The sequence below is a fragment of the Pezoporus flaviventris genome, unplaced genomic scaffold (assembly GCF_033815535.1).
Source record: "Pezoporus flaviventris isolate CSIRO_AGI_PZ_B2104156 unplaced genomic scaffold, CSIRO_AGI_Pfla_v1 ptg000073l, whole genome shotgun sequence".
Lineage (NCBI taxonomy): Eukaryota > Metazoa > Chordata > Aves > Psittaciformes > Psittacidae > Pezoporus > Pezoporus flaviventris.
The window spans coordinates 5,016,867-5,042,376 of record NW_026892621.1 but is presented as its reverse complement, the minus strand read 5'-3'; the positions used below and the strand labels follow the sequence as shown (position 1 = coordinate 5,042,376).

Sequence of the window (25,510 nt, the reverse complement as noted above, 5' to 3'; positions counted from 1 at the left end):
CGTTTATGGCAGGAGCAGCTGATCTGCTCGCAGTTTCGGATGAAACCGGACGGCCAGCACCCGCCAGCTGCCCCTCCCGCCCAGGGCAGCCCGCCGGCCGGCACACGGCACACGAATGCCGCCCCGGGGCGCTGCACGCACCGTGTGCTTCCCCGTCCGTGTGCTGGGGCAGCGCCTGGGAGACCCTCTGGAGCCGAGCCCTGCGGCAGAGCCAGTCCCGTTTGCAGGGCCCCGCAGTCACGGTTTCCAGCAGACCTTTCCGCGGCTCCCCGCGAGGGTCGGAAGGGCTAAATTGAGGCTTGCTGTTATTTAAGGGAAAAGATAATCAACTCACTTCTTAATGAGACATATCTGTGCGCAAGGCGCTGTGCGGGAAGCGTGCGTGGGCTTGAGGAGTGGGTGAGAGCTGTGAATAGAGTCAAGTTTGTCCGCAGTTACCAGGAGTCTGCTTGAGATGTAAATGCATCCTTAGTACCAAGAGCTTAAAACCCCGTGGAAGCCTGAGCTCGTGTTGTCTTTCATTTTGTGTAGACCTTTACCTTCAAATGCTAAAGCGATGCTTCAGCCTATGCAAGGCACTGCTGAAAAGAGAGAGAGAATGTCTTTTATCTCCTACTTTGTTGTTCTGTGGCCTCAACAAAGCATCTAATAAAAACCATCTTGATATAATAATAATAATAATCAAGTTTGTTTTCCAAACAAAGCTGTGTTTGGCCATAGTAATGTAAATTCGCAGTTCTCCTTCACCCTTCCCAGATGAGGAGAGAAAAAGACTCCAAGATCTCCCCAAAGGAGAGATTTAATTGTAAAACAAAGCACTAAGTATGACATTTAGCTGAGACTGTAAAGGCTGCAGTAATTAAAACAGACTAAAACATATGGTGCACTCATGAGAGTCGTTAACGTGATCTCCCAAACCCTTATAGTTACTGAGAAGAAACAGGAAAATACAGCTATTCTCCTCAATCCTGAATCACAAAAGAAGCCTTTGCTTCAGTCCTGGTGAATCAGGAATGGCACTCCCATTTTAATTCAGTTAATCCAGAGGAGAATTATTTCCTTTCATCTGCTAAGCAAGATATGAGGTACAGTTGTGATCTGCTAATGCATTTACAATCTGATATGAGGGAAGGATATTGTCATTAGTGGCTTGTAAATAGTTGGTTACTATTACAAGCTGATGCCAGCTCACGACCCTGCCATGATTCAGGTGGACAAGTGTCAGATAATAAACACTTCAGTTACACTCAGTGCACCTCTCTAGTCACAACAGCTAGGTTATATTTCAGTGACGTTGTAGATGTAACATGGACCACAACAAAGCTTTTGTCAGGAGGCTCTTTGACAGGCTTCTAGTTGGAGATGTTGCAATGCTGTCAAATCCCAGAACAGCGGACCTGGAGATAGAAACAAAACAAAACCAAGCCCACAACAATAACAACTTATGTAATCAGATAATTTATAGGAGCTGAGAGCCAAATCCTTAGCTGGTGTAAATTGGCACATATACACTCACTTTCTCCATTCTGGGCTTAGTTCTCATTATTTCATAGTTTTTAAGCTCTACCTTCCCACTTCAAGGTGCAGAGAGAAAGACTGTAAACTTAGAGCTAGCAGTCTGAAACTATTTGGTGAAAATCTGTGCTTGTTTAAAACCTGTAAATGTCTTTTCCAAACATTTACGTCTTTTGCTGCTGTGCTTCACTTGGGTACACACAGCTTGGAAAAGTGTTCATTTCATTTAGATGAGCTCTTAGGCAGAAGCTCTTCCCTGTGAGGGTGCCCAGAGAAGCTGTGGCTGCCCCATCCCTGGCAGCGTTCAAGGCCAGGCTGGACACAGGGGCTTGGAGCAAGCTGCTCTAGTGGAAGGTGTCCCTGCCCGTGGCAGGGGGTTGAAACTGGGTGAGCTTTAAGGGCCCTTCCAACACAAACGAGTCTGGGATTCTGTGATTCTATGACTGGCAAAGTGTTCATTTTTGACAGTATGTCAGTACCTGCTAATTACTTGAGCCTTCCATCTGAGAATGCACTATGAATTAAACTAAAAGTGATGAATATTCACAGGTTTTTTGCTTTCAGGAAGATAGTCCAAAAGGAAGCCAAGGAAAATGGTATATTTCTTCTTTCTGCTCCCTGAAATGGCAGCCAGAAAAATAAGAATATCAGCAAAAGGCAAAAATACATATATGAAGAGGGAAGTAGCTAAGAAAATACATCTGACTGCCATTGAGTCAAACATTTAGTATCACACACTTGCCTGTATGAGCCAGTGTATTACATGTACGCTATGCTACATACAGTGTATCACAAGAAGACTATCTGATGCTAGGCTCATTCTAGCTCCCAGTGCAATCCCTGGGTGTCACTGGGGAAGATGCATTACGCAAGCATGTGAGTGTAACATTGACCAAGAATCCTCTTCCTCAGTGTAAGCAGCCCCCACCACATAGAGTTTCCTCCCTGACCTCCTTTTGAATTGGCTCTAAATTCACAGTCACTTTGCTCTCAGTCACAAACACCAGCACCCAGGGGCACATGCTGTAATAACCACACTCAGGGCAAAAGCAAGCCCTGTCCTCGCATCTTAGCAGGCAGGAGGGCTGGTCCATCCCACGCTAATTGAGTCAGGATCTCCATCGATTCAAAGTGGCACTTAGCAAAGGGAAAGAGAGAAATTTTGGCATGCTTTCCCTGGAGGGTAACCTGAAGCTCATAGCCTTCTGCCAGCACTAGATATAAGAGATAATTTGCCCAATTAAATGACGTGACTGGTCAGGAAAGATGGGCTGATCTGTCAGACCTGCAAAGCAATAAATGTCTTGGACAGCAGCTCCTAGAAGAGCAAGTGCATAGCAACAAGTAGCCCAAACCTTTAGCAAAGGAAAGAAAATTCTTCCCTGAGATACACATTTCCTGAAAAAGTAATATCAAGCTCATAAAAGCTGGTAGGTTTTATTATCTTTCCTTCTTTTTCTTCTTCTGTATAAGTAACATGGAAACAAAACGGAAGAAAGAGGATAATTTCTCTGATGTTAAAGTTCTTTCTGACTGCAGCTGTTTCTGGATTCCACAAACCCAACAGTTGCAGTTTCATCCCGGTTGGAAATGGTGTGGCTCGCTTTTTTGGGAGACAAGATCTCAGATTAATTTGTGCAGATTGGGATACAAATTACTTTCAGGCTCAGCTTCCACCACGATGACAAGTCTTGTTTGTGACTCCCCAGCTGTCTGCAGTCTCCAGTAATTGTAGCAGTCTGTAGGTATTCTCTCAAATTGGGTTTACTTCATTCATTTGAGAAAGAGCTCAAAGGCAGAAATACATTCTCTTCTACCAGATGCCTTATTTAGATGTGATTTACATAAGGGAAAAGAAGTGTGAGAAATATCAATATTTGCATTTTAAACATGATTCCAGGATGTCAGTCATGGTTCATTCATCTGCTTTTTGGCTCTTCAATAGATTTAGCTCACTTTTATTTGCCTACACAAGCATATGGGTCTCATTAGCTTAATGATGTGCTTATTTATTCTTCATCCTTGCTGGCAGATTTTAGCTGCAGTGGGGGTTTAGGTGAACTATGTTGATATTCAATATTGCCCTTATCATAACTAACCTGATTGGTAACTTGTTGATCCTGGCTAGATACCCAGGGAAACCAGGTGATGATCATCTTGGACTTCCTCTTTTTAGGTAAGATGAGGTACCTTGCTAAGCAGAGGCTTTGGATCTGGAAGGCCATCAAGGAATGGTTTCTTGAAGCTGACTCAGGACTTATAAGCCTCCAGGCATTCATGTTCCAAGTAGGCTGTCTTGGGTCTCCTGCTGCCACATGGAAACCAGGAACAAATATTTTTCCTGCAACTGTCCTGCTTGAGCAACCAGGCAAAATGCTGGAGAGAAGCACCCTCCAGAGGCACTGGTTTAACACAGGCATGTGTGCTGGTGACTGTCCCAGATGACACTGGGGTGGCACAGATGCCTCCCCAAAGCCCAGGGCAACCTCCAGTGCAGAGACAGGGCAGTTATGATGTAGGTCCAATGGCCACCTCTAGCTTTGCATTCAGCTCCATGAGTTTTCCTTAGAAATCCCTGCAGGTTACCTGCTCCCCTGGTTGAGTTCAACAAAAGCATGACTTTAACTTGGGTAGTGTTAGAATAGCAGATATTTGACCTTTACTCTGAAGGAAAGGAGGTGCAGACATAGATATATAAAATTAATAAAAGACTAAGCCAGCTCCTAGGACACAGAAAAAACTCTGTGCTTAGATCTGTTCAACAGCATCTGTGCCCCTCAGAGAGGAGGTGTGAAAGGAAGGAGTGCTGGTTGGAAAAGCTACTGAGAAAAATGGAGTAGCTGTCTTTGCTAAGGAAGTACTTCAACAGCCATTTAACACTCCAAGCTGAGCTCACATGTCTAGGCAATACGTGGGTAATTCACCACTTACCAAGCATTAGTGCTGCATTGAGCCCAGCAGCTCACAGCACCGACCTGCTAGATATCTGCAAAAACACTCCGAGCACATCTCATTTTTCACTCTAATCCAGCTGATAAATACAATACAGCAGTTTTGACCTTACTTGTAAGATGTTTACATTACTGCTTCCACTGCTATTTGTATTTCTCTGTTGGCTTTTCTTCCATCGTGGGTGATGACTGACTGATGCAGGCCCACAGGCTCACTTCCAGCAGCAATCCCACCCTGCTTGGTGCCCGCTATCCCTTGCAGCTGCTTGGTGCCTGGCTGCTGTTGATGTCGTGCTTAGACTTTATAGTGAGTCCCTGTGGTGGTAACAACTTGAAAGCATTAACACCCACCTGACATGCCGGAGACAAGAAAATTGGTGAAAAATAGAGCAGTTGAGTTTCCCAGCTTCCTGAGTGGTGCTGAGCAGCCTTCCCCCTCTTCAGGCTTCACACAGAAGTCTCTCACTTTCTGTTGTTCCATCTATGCTGACAGGGTTTAAATGTGAAGCAGGCTGTAGTGATGCAGAGCTTGTTTCAAAGCTCCCCTAAGCCCCTGCCACTGGGACTTTCTAGCAAAGGCACAGTTTGGCTCCTGTACCCTCACTGTGCTTCCCAGAAAAGTAACTCCCCAGAGCTCACCTGATTAAATTCCATCTTGTAGACTGCCAAAAATATCTTCTTATTTAAAGTCTACCTTTAACATTATACACAAGAGCTTAATTTTTTGTAAAGAACTACTTTGCATGATACAGAAATAACACATGAGAGAGGTTAAATAGAAAATTATTTTTGTTTCAAGGAATCAGTTCCAGGACAAGCTTCCAAATGCAGATATATTGTTTCCTTTCAAATGTCTGCTTATAGCCAGCAGGAACACCTACAATAATCTCACTAAAATAGAAAAAAGAAGTAAAAAAAATAGCACTCTCCAGAGTAAAGTCTTCTGTATGCAAGAGCAAGTGAAGCCAGTACATTTTTACAGCACAATTCACTCTGCTGCAGAAGGAATGTCCCCAGGGCCCAGGGTTTACATACTTTATCCAATCTGTCCTACACCTCCCATATGAAGATAGGCTGAGGAAGTTGGGGCTGTTCAGCCTGGAGAAGAGAAGGCTGTGTGGAGACCTCATAGCAGCCTTCCAGTATCTGAAGGGGGCCTATAGGGATGCTGGGGAGGGACTCTTCATTAGAGACTGTAGTGATAGGACAAGGGGTAACGGGTTAAAAGTTAAACAGGGGAATTTATATTGGATATAAGAAGGAAATTCTTTCCTGTGAGGGTGGTGAGGCACTGGAATGGGTTGCCCAGGGAGGTTGTGAATGCTCCATCCCTGGCAGTGTTCAAGACCAGGCTGGACGAGGCCTTGGGTGATATGGTTTAGTGTAAGGTGTCCCTGCCCATGGCAGGGGGGTTGGAACTGGATGATCTTATGGTCCTTTCCAACCCGAACTATTCTATGATTCTGATTCCTTGCTCCCTCCTGCTCCTGTGTCTTCCAAACCAGAGTCCTCATCAGCACTTGGGGGGTTGCAGTGGGCGTAGGGAGTTAACACCTGACCCCAGCTAAGCTATCCTGTGGAACCTGAGGGGATGCTCAAGGGCAGTTTAAGTTTAGCTCCAGAAGACAATGTAGAATTCTGATCATTTCCTCACAGGGATGTGTGAGTTTGCAGAAATCAGTGGTTACATCCTCAGGGGATCCCAAAGGCAGAGGTGCTTCACTCCTCAGAGGGGCAGAGCAGGAGGAGAGGCAGCTCCTGGCAGGACACACGCACTGCAGACTTCCCCCCAGCATCCTGGGTGGATAATTATCCGATTTCCGCTAATTGGATACATGGCCCTGGCCATTTCTGTAGCCTTCCATGTCCATCTTAGGCTGAAATTTGACAGATATCTACCTACAAAGCATCTAATAAGGGGTCATTAGTGGAGAAAACAATGAAGTATTACACTAGTGCTACGCAGAGATCTTAGAGAATGAGTTAGCTGCAATAAGCCAGCTTGTCACCCGAAATTGTCACCCTGACAGCCAGGTCACCCCAGGGAGATTAAGAGCTCAAGAGCAACATGGAAGGTTTGCAAAGTGATAAACAGGCAGAAGCAGCATCCGGTCAGCTATTCCCACAGCTTGGACTGAATAAATAGTGCCAACCGATGGAACTGTCAAACACTGCATGCTACCTCCTCCACTGCAAGCACAGACCTTCTGGGACTATGTGAAGAGGCATGAGGCATGGGAACCCATGTGAGCTCAGACCAGCCACTGCCTGGGAGCTGTTCCTCTGCCATCTACCAATTCCACACTCCATCTTAATAGACGACCTTAAGATGCAGGGCATAGTATCATCTGCCCAGAAGAATAACTTAATAAAGCAGTTGGTTGCCGACACGCTCCTGACTTTTTCCAATTACGAAGTGCTATGCACAACTATCAGTTTCACAGGAGCTGGGGCACAAGCAATAAGACTGTAGGTAACATCATTATGTACCAATGTCGAGAAGAGGGAAACAAGGACTCGCCCGAGATCCTGTCTGTGCTCCCAGCACAGCAGTGATGAATGCAGTGGAAATGCCAGGGCAGCTCTAAGCCTGGAAAAGAGGAGATACTTTGCTGGAATGGCAGAAACAAAAAACAGAGCTCATGAATGTAGCTGCAGTCCTGATACCACTAGTAGTGAGGCTGCATCCTCTTCAGCCTCAGGCTTGCAGGCAATGTTAGTAGTGTTTTTAGCTGTACGAGGAATGCTGAATAAAGCCTTAAATTGGTCTGCTGTGACAACAGAAAATCCTACATAGGAGGTGAGCTGCATGAGCATTAACAATGAGGTTTTGCAGGTCTGGTCTAATAAAACTTTACACACCACAATGCATAACAGAAAATCCAAAGCTCTCCGGCTGAGCCCAGCAAACCTTTCCTACCTGCCTTTATGCACTGGATCTGCTTGGCTGATGGTGCCTTCTGTGTTATGGTTTAAACCCAGCGAGTTGTTTTGTGTCTCTTTAACAGAATATGGCCTAATATTAAGAAATGTTCCCTTAATATTTTGAGAATTAATGATGCATGAGTAATGCAGCAGTCTGATCCAAGAAATGTTCCAGTATACTTTCGTATTATCAAGTTTTTCCAGATACCTAATTTCACCAGCTACCCACAAACATTGGAGGGGACTAGTCAGCAGCAGAAGAAGCAGTGGCTGTGGGTTTAGGAGCTGCAGCAGTGGAGGCTGCTCCGGTCCCTGCCAGGCTCACCGACAACACAGGGCAGGAGATTGTGAAGGGGCATCTGCAACACATGCACTCTCTCTCTGGAGGCTGTACAGCTTCTGAAACTCACTTCCATGAGTTATCTGCATTCGTTTAGAATTTGCAAAGAGGCTTTCCCAATGCAGTCAGACAGAAAGCTCTACACAGGCATATCCACACAGTTCTGCAGCAGTATCTCCAGGAGCCAGCATGCTGTGCCATGCAGCTCTTACTGCAATGCCTGAGAATTTACAGTCCTGCTTTCCTCTGCTTTGTCAAACCACAGGATTCCTATTAGCTAAAAGCCTCCTCCTAATCAGCATTTTCTGAGCTTTTGGAACTCAAAGGATCATAGGTGGTTACTTAATGAATCGCATGGTTTGTATTGCTTCTGCTTGTTGATATTTTTAAGATAACACTCATTAGTCTGCCTCACCCACTGGTGTTTGTCAGCTGGTCCATCGCCAGGATGTTAATGTGGCTGTCTTACAGTATATGTTGCATTACAATACATTTAGCTCCCCTAAAGCCTGAAGTTTCTTTCCATTACTGATAATTGCTCAATTCTGTGGTGAGGACACCCGCAGTGTCTCTATGAACTTGGAGGCATATTTCCTAAAGAATGGGTAGATTTGGGCCTTTCCAAAGTATTAGCAAGTTCCTGAGAGGTTTTTCATGCACCCCTTCAAGTGAGCCTACCTGACTGTGCCCTGGAGGTGGCAGACATCAGGATGCGGCTGCACGCAGCCCACACCACCGAGGCCCTTTGTACTGCTCTTTGGTTCAGCTCCAACCTCCTGTTAGTGACCCCTTTCTTCCAGTGCAATTCCACTCTGCAGTTTGACATCGGGAAGCGGGCCTGGTGGGGTTTCACAGCAAGCTGGAAATCCATGGGAAACGATAATATGTGCACAGTTCACAGGGGGGATTTTTCCTTTGCTTTTTAATTTATTGCTAAGACTACAAAACCGAATCTGGGATCTGACAGGCAAGCTGGATTCCTTCCTTGTCATACCCTAGCAATAAAGAGCTGTAGGAAAAACTCGCTTAACCCTTCTGCCTAATGAAAACCATGCAGAGCTCTGTCTCCTGAAGCTGTTTGCGCTCAGCAGTTGGGAGGGAGGAGAGGGCAGGGCAAGGACAGGGAACCAGCACTGACTGAGCTTGTACCTTTATTGAACTTGCACCTTCAAAAACTAGGCAGTGCTTTAAATAAACCCAAATATATTTAGTACACTTTTTGTCAGCAATGAAACCCAAAACCTATTTCCAGTAAAATCCAGGTGCTAATTAGCTTGTTAATGTTACTGTTAGATTCTCCACAATTACTTAAAACTGACTGGATAAAAGGGAAAAGCTTTAACAGAGCAAAATCAGAGGTTTGATTCGATCTCTTATTTCCCTGCTGTAGTCCAGACTCACTTCCCAGCCTTTGCACACTCCCCAGGGATTCTGTCTGTCAACTGGCTGATCTGAAATTTTGGGTTTAGCTTCCTCTATTTCTACCCAAGTTCCCATAGTAAGTCTCAGCCATGTATCACCCTGAGCCTCAGCCTTGTCTTCTTGATTCTCCAGGCTGTCTCCACCTGATTGTAAGGCATTTGAGACATATAATCCTCTAGCAAACCCTTACTATTTAGCAAAGGTAAATGCTATGGCTCTGCTCCCATCTAGTCCAACTGCCAAGGCTATCAGGGCAGTCAATAGGCAAATATTTTGCTTGGAAGCCCTGGTTGCAGTAGGAACATTGTTTTGCAAACTGAATTTAATGTCCAGAGCAATGAGTTGCTTTGTATAATGCCCTACAAATTATACAGGAAAGTATGCTCAGTTTCCTGTACCTAGTATGGAAAGAAAATTACTATAAACCACATAAAAATGTTAAATCAGTCTATCAGTTGATGGCACTGCTACTGTAAAGTGAGGAACAGACTGGTAGCTGCAGTTTGAGTATACACATGTGAAAACCACAGCTCATTACACTCATGGAGATGAGATTACTTGAAGGGAACCCTGATGTGCAGAACAGAATTCTCCTTTCCTTGTTATAAGGCAAAGATGACAAACCAGTAAACAGTTGTATTTTAAAGACATGTGCCAAGAAAATACCGAAGCTGCTGTTGTAACCTTAACAGAAAGAAGCAACCATGTCAATATTTCCCATAAATCCTCATGTGGTGTGAAAAATATATGTGGTTTATTCTGCTTCTGGAGCTCTAAATGAAAAATTGCTCCATCTTTCTCCCAGAGCAGCTCCCTGTGCTATTGTGCAATGGAAAGATATTTCAGCACAGTGTAAACTTGGAACTGGATTTCAAAAATGCTGGGGGGTTTCTTCATGGTTAATACTGCTGTTATGCAGAAAAGAATAATCTTTGCTTGTACCAAGTCCCTGTTGGCTTCACAGTCCAGAGACCTTTGCACAGGGAAGATGTGATGCGGTATTTGTATATTACACACACACACAGAGCCCTTTACTTTTCACTTAGAATCATGGAATCCCAGCCTGGTTTGTGTTGAAGGGCCCTTAAAGCTCATCCAGTTCCAACCCCTGCCATGGGCAGGGACCCCTTCCACTAGAGCAGCTTGCTCCAAGCCCCTGTGTCCAACCTGGCCTTGAACACTGCCAGGGATGGGGCAGCCACAGCTTCTCTGGGCACCCTGTGCCAGCGCCTCAGCACCCTCACAGCAGCTCCTGCTGGGAGGGAGATTCCAGGGCACAATCCTCCACCCAGCCCCATTACTGTAAGAATATTTCCTGCATTACTGTACATAGCAGTGGGTTTCCCAGGAGGCAGCAGTGGCCTTCTTGTCATTTGACCTAACCAGCCATAAAGAGTCAAAAAGCCAGTTTAGAATTGAAGGCAGTTTGGAGAACAGATGAAAAACTCCTAATAAAACAAAAATACAACATTTTTCATTCCTCCATATAAGGTGGTTTTTAACAGTTGTATTTGACCAGAATACTCACAATTTAAGCCCAGGACCATCTGGTCCCATTTTCAAGTAACCAGCTCTCTGCAAGACCTTGGAAATCTGGCCGCTGCTTGGACCAAACCAGAGATATTTTTTGGTAAGGCAAAGAACAAGCTGATGGCACCTCGTTCAACTATATCATTCCCAGAGCTGCCTCCTGCAGCCCCATCCCAGCACTGTAACACTGGCTGTGGTCCTCACCCTGACATTTCTGTGCTCAACAAGAAGTGCTGCTCTGGGATCCTTTCGGTCCCCCATGAAGTTCAGTTTCTCATTACCTCCAGACAATCTTTTTTTGCCCCTTACCTTATTCTCTTTGCTGCCTTCAGCAGAAGTACAAATGAAGCTTATCCATACCGGCTCACTGGCCTGTGAGCCGTCTGTCAGCACCCAGAGTGGGGAGCCAGTCCCTTTTGATCTCTTTTCTTGCATTCAGGCTCCAGCCCTGTGCGGGGTGGTAGGACCTCATTAGACCTGCAGCCTCTTGGACTTCATTTTGCACCTACTGCTCAGCTCCTTAGGGAAATCCTGCATGACTGACTGAACAGCACAAGCATTTTAAACGTGCTTTGAGCACACAAGGTGTTTGTCCCTGTGCCTCTCTGCAAAATTCCAGCTGGGCACTCTCCTCTTCCCACATTGTTCTTGCTGCAGGTGAAAAGCTGGCCTCCATCCTGGGCAATACTAAAGGACACGGCCACCACTGTCACCACAGGCAGCTGAAGCAGCCTCTGGCACTAGCACAGCCGTATAAATTACATGTGTTTCCTTACTTTGTTCCTGCAGCTAGCGGAAATGTTTTGTGGCTACAAAAGATTTAATACAACTCGACTGAGGGTCTTTAGGCTTGGTTTCACTTGTTTCTTCGTATGCTATATGGAGGCATCTGCTGCCTGGGGGAGTGAGGCAGCCACAGTTTTACCACGCAGCTGGTTCTGGAGCTGCTTAGGCTTCTGGAGGCAGGAGAAAGCTGAGGCTTTGCATACGGCATGCTCTGAAGTTCTTATCACATTCCCATTCCTCACCAGCAGCACAGGCATTTCTGACACAGCAGTGGCCAACTGGCAGGCGCCCGCAGAGATCAAAGCCTTCCCTGCAGCTCCATGGCTCTCCAGTGGACTGCTCGCTGCAGGTCAGGCCAGTGCTTTGTGCTGTGAATTGTGTGACCCTCATGAACCTGCTGAATCAGGACCAGAAACATGTTTGTCCCATCCTCGCATCTGTGAAGCCTACAAAGAGCAAGGCTATTTTTCATTAATTGCTAACTATTCCTCTTGGCAAGCGCCTTCTCCTCCCACTTTTATTCACTTGGAAAAAATTATCAAGAGCCCATTTACTCCAACACTACAATGGGGCTGAGAGTATATCCCTAGTTTCTCTTCCAAATTCCCATACAAGCTATCAAATGTTGGCACGTAACAACTAATTCAGCGTATCAGCCACTTGAAATCTGAGATAACTGTAATTTTAAAGATATCGTTTAAGTGATGCTTAGTGGTCAGTCAAAACCAACACCGTGCTTCAAAGAGAGAGCTGCAAGCCCAGCTGTAACCAAGCATGGTGAGAAAAGCAGGCAAGCTCCTCTTTCACTCACAGCAAGAGACTGTTTCTGTGAGGACAGCATAGCAATCACTGTGGGGACAGGGTTTTGGATGCTGGCTTCAGTTAGCCACATCTAGGGCTTTCCAGGTCACTCAGCTCTGTGTTTCATAGGCTGGTCCTGACATAAAGCTGCTGCACCCTTCTGCATTAGCTGCTTCACACTCCTCATGCTTCCAAGCCTTGTTTTCCACCACACAGGACAAGATAGACAGGAAACCCACAGCCAAGGAACACGGAGACTGTTTCAGAAGCACAGAAACACTCTTCCAGTGGGAGCTCTGTCCTGGTGCCCACATCTTCCTCCACAGCATTAAAAATTGAATGCTTCGGGTGTCTCTGGTATTTCCTGCAACACAAAGTACAAAACATTCTGCTGATTGCTCCATCCTGGACTCAAGAGCTCTGCAGCCTCCCAGCAGTGGCAGCGCTGACTTCTGATCAGTTTTCATCACAGCTCGAAGTGTCAGGCTGTTAGTATGATTCTGATATAAGGCTGTACCTTTCCCCTTTCCTTCATTTCATGCTAATTTGCCTTTTCACTTAACACTGGTATTTACAAATTTAAAATACATGTTCCTTTTTAGTCATCCATTAAATATCTGCTTTGTCTTTAGTGAGAGTGGAAAGAGGCTCAGCCATTTCCTTGTTGCCTGTGAAACTCATTTGAGAGTTATCACCAGATCAACATGTCAGCAGTGTCCTCTTTTAGACATTACCCCTAAATAACTGAGGGCTGCAGCAGCCCAATAGCCCCTGTGTGAAATTCCCCCTCCCCACTTCTCTGGAGTGAAGGTTACACCAAGTCCACAAGACAAGCCATATGCTTGCAGGAGAGGAGGGAGACAAGAGCAACACTCAGAGGTCCATTTCATGTTATCATTACCTAAGCAGTTCTCAGTCTAACCCCCAAAATCTCACAGGTGATTCCGTTTTCCCCCACCCTCTTTCACAAGATTGAAATCACAGCATGCAGAATGTTTTGGATACAGCAGAAGCTGTGCCTCCTAAGCCTCCCCAGGCCTTAAGAAATGAGGCTATGACAGTTTCAGGGTACTCCATACAGCTCAAGGGCCTTGTTTTATATAATTTTTTTTCTATTTCTTAATTTCTTCCACTTCTCAAAGTAATTTCACTTAATCAGTATGGATGGCTGGGTGAGTGGCTTTTTGTCCCTCATCCACAAGTTATCCCTGGATCACAGGGTTCTTTGCTGAGGAGACACCACCTTCAGAGCTGATTGAGTAGAACTTCCCTTCTCCCAGCAACTGGAGTTTAAGTTCTGATTCTGATTTGGTAAATTTGGGAGAAACATTCCTATTTTAACTTATAAAACCTGAGGGAAAAAAAAAACAAAACAAATGTAATAGCTAATTATGTATTCCAAGCCCCTCATAAGGCACCCAGTAAATGTGTCCTCCCCAATATAAGCAGATCATCTGCAATAACCATCAGCTCCTTCTGGATAGCTGGCTGCTCCTTTCACTGTCTGAACATTCAAATAGAGGTCTTTACAAAGCAGTGACCCAGAATAAACACGTAACTAGAAATGCTGCCTGTTTATGAGCTGTCATTTGACATTACTGAAACTCAAAAAATCCTCTTTGTAAAATATCTATTGATTTTGTCACTGACTGCTAACATTGGCGTAGTGATAGAATTCATGTCTCATATGTACTATTATAGAATCATAGAATCATAGAATAGTTAGGGTTGGAAAGGACCTTAAGATCATCCAGTTCCAGCCCCCATGCCATGGGCAGGGACACCTCACATTAAACCATGTCAACCAAGGCTCTGTCCAACCTGGCCTTGAACACTGCCAGGCATGGAGCATTCACAACCTCCCTGGGCAGCCCATTCCAGTGCCTCACCACCCTCACAGTAAAGAATTTCTTCCTTATATCCAATCTAAACTTCTCCTGTTTCAGTTTGAACCCATTACCCCTTGTCCTATCACTACAGTCCCTAAAGTTTAAGTTATTAAATCTTTATTAATATCCATTAGAAAGAGCAAAAGCTGTCTGAATTTAAGACCATTGTAAATAGAATTTCCTCAGTATGTTTGTTCATTGAATGATCAAAGCAATCCAAAGTGGAAATAACAAAATACTGTATAGAGTGTAATTACATAGAGAATATGTTAAAAATGTAATGCAAAATCTGTGTTACTACATGTGCCAAAACCACAGCACAACACTCTGTAAGAGCATATTGTGTACATGTGTACCAGTCTAACAAAGCTCTGGGGACAAAAAGCAGGGGACCAGAGCACAGGACAGTATTTCATCACTAGCCACCTGCTTTGGGAAGCATTCCTTGTTCTTATCAAGTTTTATATTAAATATATTGTACCTAGAAGATGAGAAGGATGTAAGAGAAAAACCTTGACAATTAAGAAGTTCTGTATTTTATTTTGCGTGGGTAGCTCATAAAATGCCTTCAAGGCCTCTCCTTCAGTTTTGTGCTACAGTGCTGGATGTCCATGCAGCTGACATCACATACAGCCCCAGGTGCTGTCAGTGCTCCCAAGGCAGCGGTTACTGGACCAAAGCGGGTTTGGCCTCCTGGTATTGTTAATTCTTTCCCTTTTCTTCCCCTCCTCCCCCAGCTACAAGGTCCTGTGCTGGTGTGTGCTGGTCCTGAGCTCAGCTCATGTGGCTGACCTACCCTTGCCCCCAGGCACAGAGAAGCTGTACCACGCACCATCAACTGACCGCTTCCTGGGGCTGAAGAACAAGGCACGCTGCAGCAGCGCTGGCACGAGCATGGAGCTGCTTTTGCAAGGAAGCACATGGGAATTCACACAGAGCCCAGCCAGGCTGAGCAGCCAGATCGTGTGCAGCTATCAATTAGATTTACAGAGGGTGGTTCAGAAGGTTCACCCAACACCTCCCAGTGAAACAGCACGGATCTGTTTGAAAACACTGTACAGGAAGTTACTGTTGTTGCGGCATTTGCTCAGACTTACAGAAGGCCAAGAGGGGTTTTTCCCCACCCAGGTTATTTTGGCTGCTGAGGTACCAGGGTTGCCAGGGAACTGCTGCAGCAACCACCAGCAGGAAAACAGTCCTTGCATATGGAAAAACACCTCGGGGAAGACATTCATCTCATCTGTTCCTGCTGACTAAGGGTCCTCCATAGGTATAGAAGAAGTTTTGTTCTTTAACTGGGCTATTACTTCTTTTCAGTCATCTCCAACCAAGTCACCTCATTAAACTGAACTTAGACTGTCCTGGAGGTGTGTGGTTTTGGTTTGGTTTAGAATGGTATTTGGCCTGTTTCTTCCTCACCTAACTTCACCATTACATCCTGTGTACACTGCTGTGAGTCCCATGTGCTTCCCAGTGGTGTGCTGCATCAGTTTGGAGTTTTAAGGCCCATATACCTTTGAAGTGGTTATGGTGCTATGCCTTCACCAAGAACAAAGACATTCTCATCCCTTGAAACATTGCACCGCTGAAGAATTTTGTCTACCAGATGGACTGCAAAGTGAAGTATTGCCACAGACGAGAAGTAATTTATGATTTCCATTAATTCCTGCCACCAACCATACTAACTGGCATTTATCAGCAAGGAATGGATGAACAATTAGTCACAGGAATAAAAACAAGGGAGTAGACCCTTGAAATGGAAAGAGGATTATTACTGCTTACAAATCAAAATTATATTGGCTCCTTTTTAAGAGATTAGGTGGGGAATTTATAGGAAACTATGCCAAGAGCTCAAACATGAACCCACTTAATTGTGGGAAAAAATTATAATGGATCTATGTGCTTTGGTGGGTACTGTCAAACTACTGCTGCATGAGACGTTCTTCCAAGATTTAAGTGATGAGGATGAATTGCCTTCAGCCCTTATTGCCAAATAGTCACTCATTTCTACAGTTATTAGGGAGGAATTTCAGTGTAAGAGGAAGATGGAATCCAGCCCTGGGACAGGCAAAGAAACAGCTCCGGCCCTCCCACGTGTCCAACAGCCCAAGTTCCCATGATCTTCCCTCAGAAAAGGACATGCTCAAGTTCTGCTGCACTCGAAGACGCTTGAACATGGTCCCACGGAGCAAAGTGCTTATTGTAGTCCACTGAGCCCATGCAAAGCCAATGACAGTGTCCCTTCCCTCTACACCACCCAGGCTGCATCCCAGGGGCTCTGCAGAGCTGGGATCCACGAACATGAGTTTGTCTGTCCCAACAGTTCTGGTCATTTCCACAGCTTACACTCGGAGCATCGTGTTTCCGGGTTAAAAGATTAGATCTGTAGAACACTGATATGAGGAAATATTCCCTGTGGGTTTTTAAAGAATTCAGAGTCCTTCCCTGAACTATGGTTTTGATCATTTTCTTAATGGAATGCAGCTGGCTGAATGAAAAGGAATAGTCAAGAATCGTTTATTCAGTGACTGATGGGAAGAAGTGTCCCAAATAATATAGTTGTACTCTGTGAAAATGATCTATTAATGAAGGCATTTGTTCATAAGAAGTATGTTCAACAATGGTGGTGAAAATTAATCAAACATGTTACTAGCAATTATTCTCCCACCATTTCTAATTTAGAGATAAAATGTCCTTTAGCTATAGTTTCTATATGAAGTGCACAGGGAAATAATTATTCAGGTACCCGCATCAAAAATAGCTCAGCAACGGATGCATCAGACAATATGAATTAAACCCATTCTGGCTAAAAATGGCAATGTTCTCCTTGGGGTTTTCGCTGCTTTCTAGTTATTTTGCATTATTAATTTGGAGTAATGCTTACACAGAATACCAACAGGAATTTGACAGGAAATTAACGTAGTGACTCCCCCCAGAGATCTTCGATGTTGCTAAGCCCATTTTTCCTTACCCAGAGTTAATGAGTAATGATCTCCTTGGCAATGGTTCCTGGAGTACAGACTTGTACTTGGGTTCCTGTTAAATACAGAAAAATAAGAAGTGTCAGATAACGGAGGTATCGGAGGATTTATCTAAAGAAACTTAGTGAGTAAATATCCTCCAATGCAATGAGTCATTTACTTGCTCCAAACTGTTAAGAATATTAATACAGCTAACTTCAGTTTTAACGAAAGTTTTATATACAAGTAACACTTATTCCTGATCATTCTAAAGATCCTTTCATGTCTCTTCCACATCCAAAAGCAGCCCCCCCTCCAACCAGTTCAGAAGTCCAGGGATTTCTTGATTCTTTCTTTCTCAAGTTGTAGGACAGCTTCTTTCATAGGTGCTGCTCTGGTATTTCATTGCTGAATTTATTGGAGGTGCAAAGGTGAGTGCTGGAAAGTCATTTTCCTGTTGCTCTTGTGCTAAGGAGAAGCTGGCCTTGGGGGCAAACTTACTTGGAGCAGAATTCCCTTGCAAAACCTGAACCGCTGAGCTTGAGCTGAACACCCACTGAAGCTAACAGACCATTGATTCAATCCCACTCACTGTCTGCCGCAGGATGGTGCTGCGGTGGCTCCCAGAGCAAGCAAGCTCCACTTTTCACTCCTCAGTGTGCAACACCTCAGTACTGGTGTTGTGCAGGCCAGGCTCTGAGGCACCGCTGCTTACCTGAGCTGTCAGTGACTTCAGGCGGGAGAGTGAGACCACGGTGGGTATCCTGATCTCCATCCCCTCCAGTGCATTGCAATGGGACCAGAAGGGCACAACAGCCATTTCCAGGATCAGAGCAGTCTTGTCTTTATAGGCTGATCCCTAATATCCACCCCAAGGAGACACAGAATGACAGTGTTCTCTCCCAGAGTAGATAAGATTGTCTTGTCCAGAGAATATTCTTCATCATGAGATGTCCCAGCTAAATGCTAGTGCCAAATTAGATCCAAAGCTAATTTATTTTTGCTCCATAGCTACCTCCAGTAATCCCCTTTTCCCTCTAACCACCCACTCAAGAAGAGCTGGAAGAGGCGGAAGAGGATGCTCAGGATCTTGTGTGGTAGGGGACCAACCAATGTGCAACTTCACCATCACTGAGCATGAGATGAACTAAACACATAAAATCCAAACAGTGTGAAAAGCAGGTTTGTGCCTGTGGTGGTGCTGAGCTGTGTCCCTGCTGCCCCTCCAAGCACGGCTCAGCACCTGCTGAAACCCATGTCAGCGTGGCTTGGCTCAGCACATCCCATCAACAACCAAACAAATGCTTTACCATCAGTTTTCCACATGTGCTGCAACAGCAATAATATATGTAAATAGATCAAACCTTATATGAACTTTTGCATAGACTAGCAATGCGTGATCTAACATCATCTTCCTATTTTATATGTATTAAAAAACGAGATATGCTAACCCCCTTTGAAATCCTCATATTTTTAATGCACAGTGTAAATAAGGTTACTTGGGTTTTTTTTCAATGAACATTTAGAATTACCACTGACATAAGAAAATTCTGTTTGCAAGTCCCATTTCTACACCCTTACAGTCACCTTACTCAGAATGGTCAGTTCCAACAGGGACTGCAGCAGCAGCAAGTCCCAGAAAACACCAGGGGAACTAAAATTCACGTCAGGAATACAAAAATAAAACACATACACTGTTTAAAATGGACAGCCAGACCTGAAAAACTGATCTTACACATCTGGAACTGTACTTCTATCATTAGTGTCACAGGGAGACAATTCACTTATATTCATTTCTGCTCATGTCCATGCACAGGGCCAGGCACCAGTCCCTGGAGTCTTTGAGGGATGCAGTGGTGCAGTGATGCAGCTGGTTTGTGGTGGCTTTCATGGAGGATGGTTACTATGGCCTGGGGCTTCTCAGAGGTGAGACTAGAAGCACCAGAAGCTGTTTCCCAATATTTCTCGTCATGGATTATAACTGAGTTTTTCCACATTCAGGGTTGGTTTTTGCTTATTCCCTCTCCTTTTTAAAAGCAATATTCTATAGTTGCACTTTGATTTACTTTAATAACTAACAAAGGTACTTGTTACTCGTAACAAAGGTACTTTTAATCTGGCCTATGTCTACGTATCCCTCTAATTAAACCTTTCAAGAACCACTTATGTTAGAACTGGTTCTTGAACCACTTCAAGGTAGAATTATCTTATAAAAAAGGCAAAAAGCACATCTCCATCCTGCAAAGCCTTCAGATTAGCTGAGCCATGCTGGGCTCTGTCACCTGGATCTGTGGGAGGAGCCTGGCAGAGTTAGCCCAAAGAGGTGAGTGATTGATAGTCTAGAAAACGAGTTGCAAGTAGAGGAGAGGAAGGGGCAGGGACTCCGAGCTGTGCTTTAAGCCCTTGCTGTCAGACCACATCCCCCCTCAGGGGACTCCCCACAACCCCACATGATGGAGTCCCCCCAGACAGGGCTGAGCTCTCCATCTTGCTGTTCAACATCTGACCCTGAAGAAGTGGCTTCACCTCCCTGGCCTCTGTTTTCCCTCCTGAGAGTACCACATGCCTGCTGTCAGTACCATCTGGAGGTGAGAAGGGGACAGAGGATGAAGAAAGAGCAAAGGCAAACAGTGCACAGTGAATGCTCTTGCGCAAGCACGCACCACCTTTCTGTAGGATGCCAAAAACCAAACATGGTTTGAGTTCAGCCATCGCTCAAACACGGCTGTATCTGTAAATTCAGCCCTCTAATCATGAAGAGCAAGAGCAAAGAGATCAATCCATCCAGCCCACTGGGCATCGCCCTGTGTTTGGTAAGCTCTGATTGGCGTCATTAAGTCCAGGTTTCTGTTTGGAGAGTTCAGTCTCCTCCTCAAACGAAAAACAAACTCAATGAAAAGGTAAATGTACAAAAGGATCTTGCTCACCTCGAGGTCTCTGGTGGGTGCCGAACTCTGAATAATGCCGAGGGCAGTTCTCCTCTGCCATCTGCATCCAGCCTTGCTTTGCCTGGGCCCAGACTAGGGAATCATCACCTTTGCAGTAACTTCAGAGAGCACTCTCAACTTGTGCAATGGTCCTGCTGTTGCTCAGACTCCCTTGCAAAGATCAGGAAGTTCAGAACCCAGGCGGTGACTTTGGCAAGGGCAAGGTGAGGCTGGCAGAGCTCAATCAGAGGAGGGAGATAAGTCCAACTGAAATGACTCCCTTGAGGTGGCTCCAGCATGGGACTGCAGGCAATGTCAAACCGCAGCCTGTCCCTCCTCCTGCAAGAACATTTATCACTGAAAAAGGACAGCTTGTTTCTGAAACACTTTGGGAAGACCATGGTCATGGAGCCACTCCACCAAAGCTGGGGTTTTCCTTCAGCATGGGGGGGTGCCTTCCCCAGCAGAGCGCTGGCTGCTGCTCACCCCTGTTGAGAGAGGAGCCCAGCTGAGCCTCATCCACCAGTTTATCCTGTAGGAGCTCACTGCTGGGACTGCCCATCAGCAGCCACTTCAGACCTGATGGAGTAATCACTGGAAGGTTAACTGGGGAGGCGCTCATACGTTGTAATGCATGGATCACTTCATTAGGGTGTTTATTTCTGCTATCACCATCCTTTGCTAAAGCAGCCTAGAGAATGAGAAGACTGAAGGCACAGGAAGTGCTCTTAACGAGACATATATCTGAATGTGGATCATTCCTCTTGGTTCAGGTGAAAACAGAGCCATTTTAGGTAATGTTTGCATCCTGTAATGGTTCCTTCAACACTTACATAGACAAGGGCAGCAACTGGAGATTTTGGTAAAAGCAGTAATTACATAGAAGTGGTGTTGGGAAAGGAGGAGGTAGGAAAGTACAGGTGAAAAGAGAGTTCATATGATGTAAAATTATCGTACTGTTTAATTGATATACTGCAGGACACTGTTCCAATGGTATGGGGAAAAAGAAATAATGATCAGTTAACTCATTATTAATGTTCATTTTCTTTTGCAGAATTGCCAGAGGCTTGAGTTAATTATTAAGCATGACAGTTGGGCTTTAATATATCAGCTATAGATTCCAGTCACAGCAGTCTAGTTCAATAATTGGGTCTCTTTCTGCTTCATTTTGACTAATAGCATACTTACAGCAATTATTAACATTCATCATCGCACAGAAATAGGCCGTTTGAAACCTCACCAAAAATGGCAGCACAGCAGACCTCAGCTTGTTATTTAGTGCTGAATTCAAAGCAGGTACTTGGAAAACATTGAGCAACTTCTCTGATAACTTCTGAACAGTCACATCAGAACATGGATGTCCACTGAAAGCCAGCGATGCCTCAGGTGAGCCGCGGCAGTGTCAACCGAACAGGCTGCATTCAGATTGCACAGGAAAATACACTTACCCCTGGAAATGCAAATTCATACACAGTTCTTCAGCTACAGGTAGTTCAGTCATGGAATGTGGTGTTTAAACACTCTATCATCAGACTTTGATAGTCCCCCTTCAAATGGCTGTAGGTGCAAACGGACACAGCTTCTGCCATGAGGAAACTGAATCAATGGAGCTGTTGGAGTGAGGCCAGAGGCCACAGAGATGCTGCAAGGGCTGGAGCAGCTCTGCTCTGGAGCCAGGCTGAGAGAGCTGGGCTGGGGCAGCCTGGAGAAGAGAAGGCTCCTGAAGGGGAGACCTGAGAGCAGCTCCAGTGCCTAAAGGGGCTGCAGGAAAGCTGGAGAGGGGCTTGGGACAAGGGATGTAGGGACAGGCCAAGGGGAATGGCTTTAACCTGCCAGAGGGGAGACTGAGATGAGCTCTTAGGCAGAAGCTCTTCCCTGTGAGGGTGCTGAGGCGCTGGCACAGGGTGCCCAGAGAAGCTGTGGCTGCCCCATCCCTGGCAGTGTTCAAGGCCAGGTTGGACACAGGGGCTTGGAGCAAGCTGCTCTAGTGGAAGGGGTCCCTGCCCGTGGCAGGGGTTGGAGCTGGAGGAGCTTTAAGGTCCCTTCCAACACAAACCAGTCTGGGATTCCATGATAATGATGAAATCCTCCTTACCAGTCTTGTAGCCTCTTTAAAGAAGTAGTTTAACTTCCAACAGGAGCACAGCCCCACATAAGCATACTCAATGTAAGACCTACAGGTATCATGTCAGTCAGCAGAAGTCCTGCACATTCCCCCCATGCTAGAGAGGGAGGGGCCTTACACCATAACTGACAATTAAGCAAGATTTTGAGTGTTGAAAGAGACAATTAGTTATAAAAATATAAAATGAATACAGAAAACTTGAGCAGAGCCAGGCTATAGCCGCTGGAGAGGGGCTGAAAGGACTGCAAGCGTCTGACTGACCATCTCTCACAAGTCCACCAAAGGGATGGAGCCAAGGTTTTGAACAGACACATGGTATGGTGAAGGCAGTAAAACCATTATAGACTCGAAATCTGTTCACAAGTGAACATAAGGTCAAAGTAATCAAGAGGCTGGTAAATGCCTCACTATTATAAAAGGCTGGATAAATTTGTGCTTAAACATGACCCACATAAATCATCACCTCTTGTGCCCATCACCTGGGCTCTGTTCAGGCAATAGCCCTTGAAACAAGTTGCTCCTGTGGCTGTGCTCTGGCTGTAGCCCGCACAGAGAAATGGGTCACCACAGGCCCATAGAGGAGCAGGGAGAGAAACTGTAGTTGCACCTTGAAGATGAAAAGGGAGCAGTTTGTACCTGAACAGCACTTTCACCCCCTAAATGATCTAAAAGTGAAAGCAGAAAAGGCTTAGTAATGAAACAACCCTCGGATTAATATTTGAGCAAAACTAAAGGCTGGAAGGGTAACAAGGCTTACCCCAGAGATCAGTCAGCGGCACTGATCACAACACTGATCACTGATCACATCACAACCAAACTCATCCTTCAGCCACTACAGCAGGAGAAGACCGTGGAAGGGAGAAAACACCAGTTTGTTAGATTTGCTCTGAAAGAAAACCCCAAGGAGCACCACGCGTCCACACACGGTGCTCCATCGTTTCATGCTATTGTTAAGAGCCTTGTTCTATGTGCTCCGATGCTGCAGAGCCCACCAGTAGGCTGAGCAGGCTGAGGCTTGGAAAACCAGAGAACCCCATAAAAGGAGTGGAAATGATGCTGTAATTGCTGGTTTGCATAGTTGTCTGCTTAAATGATCACCTCTACATAACCAGCTGAGCCACTCCACCTGGGAAGCAGAGCAGAGCACACTGCACACTGTGCACACACAGTACACACCTGCACAGTGCATATCTAATGCTGTAGGTGCATATTGAAATGCAATAGATTTTTATTTTGAAATAGATTTAGCAAATGATGATCCAAGACACTGCATTATACTGAACACATGGACTGCTAGCATGAGAGGAAGCCTGAGTTAAATAACAGCTATTTGTAATACCACAGGACATATGTAGAGGATTATTCTTTCCCCATGTGGAGTGACTTAGGTAAACAAGTCGTAGAAACTGCAGTAAAAGATGCAAAGCCTGTTTCAAACACAGCCGTTCTGAAATGAAGTGTTCTGTGCCAATATGGGGTGAGAACACAGTTCAGACAATGTTGTGGCAAGAGTTAAAGATTTCCCATAGCAAGGAGCTCTCTGGAGATGTACTAAAATACACATGGTTTTAGGTGAGACAAACCTACATGCGGCATCCTCTTGGTTTCGTCCCAGTTTTGGACAGTAGCTTTCAACTATGTGTTAAACCTGGCTCACCTGCCTTACGAGCCTTCACTCAACAATCACACCAGTCACCTCACATGAAGGCTTTGAGTGATCTCTGAGACCCCTGGGTACCCTGTAGGGTTTTTGGATGGTTAGGTTTTGGGTTTGGGATTTTCCTGACACTCCAGTGTGAAGGACTGCAATATAAACTACCCCAAAATGGCATCCTGCAGCACTACCCACCCGCTTGGCTTGCCAGTTGCTCTTGCACAGGCAAACAAAGGGCTTCACAGGAGCTGCTCCTTGGACTCCTTCATCTTCTCCCACAGGCACTGAGGGCAAGGCAGGCTCACTGCAGTGCTCACAGCTTGTGAGCAGAACTGCCCAAGGCCTCTTCATGGCATTTACCTAACACATCCCCATCACAAGTGCTACTTGTTTCATGTAGGTGTTGTGAAGTATGAAATAATCTCAACCTGAAGCAGTTGCCATAACATTCCTGTGTCTCTGTTCCAACTTTTTAGACTACTCATTCCACTGCAGTAACCAGCATTCAGAAAATACCAGGAATGCAGTTCAGTTACCTGGTGCGCAGCAGATGCTGCTTTGGCGTTTGCAGTAATGGAGTGAGTAAGCTCAGACATGGCTGTAGCAAACCCAGAGTGCTCTGCACCAGCGCAGCAGTGCAGAGACAGCACAGGCCCACCTGCCCACATGTCCTCTGCATCGTGAGAAGCTTCTGCTCGTCTTCTGGCCATGCACAGTCACATGGATATGAGCACAGAGACATGGCAGGAGTGACCAGGATTAATAACCCTTGGCTGAGCATCATCAGATGGCATCCGCATCTCTGCTCAAAGTTCGGTCCACACCCAGAGCATGAAACAGGAGCATGTGCTTCAAGCCCCACCAAAGCACTTGCTGGCACCAGCACCTCTCTCTCATCAGGTGTTTGCACCCCCTGTGCAGATTTCTGTTTGTTGATTTAAAAAAAAAAGGTAATAAATCATAAATGGTTCCTGAATCCACTGCGGCAGTTTCGCACCTCCCTGTTCTAATCAACAGTAGCAATTCGACAGTTATAAATTGCATTTGTAAAGTGTCCATCTTACCTAACACCTAACTTTTAAACAAACTTTACAGGTGCTCCTTGTCTTTAATATTAAAACATAAATGAAGGGAAATTCTTACACCCGAGGCCACACTGCTGGTGGCGGTGTCTGTCTGTGTTACCTGTCCGGTTTTCACCACTCATAGAACATCAGGGAAGCAATGTGGGACAGCATCGAAGACCCATGGAGGTTTTAAAACCCACGTAGTTTGTTCATGTTTCAGACCTGGGCTCCATTTCCTGGTCTCACCCTAGAGGCTACATCTGTGAAAGACCAAAAAATAACCATTTCACTCTTGCTGTGCTGGCACATGCAGTTCCTCCACAGCCACTATTCTCTCCAGGAATATTACAGTGCACCAAATGCCAAAGTTCTAATTTCATTGGTCATAGTTTTAGCTAAGATAGAAGCTTGTTCTTCTGTATCACGCTATTGGACATAATACCTGTTTATGTGTGGTTTTGTGGAGTGACCAACCTATGCAGCTCAGAGATACCCAGAAGAAATAAGTGTAGATATAGAACTGAAGCTGCTGGTTTGCTCATATGTGTATTCGGGTCAGGGTTTCTGAATCAATCATTGCAGAACATCAAGTAAGTATCAGCATAGAGGCAGCCTTCT

The 25,510-nt window shown here is 45.3% G+C and overlaps 2 long non-coding RNA genes across 8 annotated transcripts; one reads left to right on the top strand and one right to left on the bottom strand.

The window, feature by feature from the left end:
- Nucleotides 1–314: 314 nt before the first annotated feature.
- LOC133279367 (uncharacterized) lies at nucleotides 315–21,486 on the bottom strand. 7 transcript variants are annotated; one of them, XR_009746860.1, is made up of 8 exons: nucleotides 20,047–21,486; nucleotides 17,131–17,195; nucleotides 12,281–12,634; nucleotides 10,993–11,131; nucleotides 6,957–7,056; nucleotides 1,995–2,133; nucleotides 1,246–1,397; nucleotides 315–581 (listed from the first exon to the last, which is right to left on the bottom strand). It is a non-coding gene; the product is annotated as an uncharacterized LOC133279367 (long non-coding RNA). The 7 variants fall into 7 exon arrangements; XR_009746855.1 differs by lacking the exon at nucleotides 20,047–21,486 and adding an exon at nucleotides 19,402–19,790; XR_009746857.1 differs by lacking the exons at nucleotides 6,957–7,056; nucleotides 20,047–21,486 and adding an exon at nucleotides 19,402–19,780.
- LOC133279368 (uncharacterized) lies at nucleotides 20,065–24,928 on the top strand. Its single transcript, XR_009746861.1, has 3 exons — nucleotides 20,065–20,161; nucleotides 24,107–24,221; nucleotides 24,302–24,928. It is a non-coding gene; the product is annotated as an uncharacterized LOC133279368 (long non-coding RNA).
- The last annotated feature ends 582 nt before the right edge of the window (nucleotides 24,929–25,510 follow it).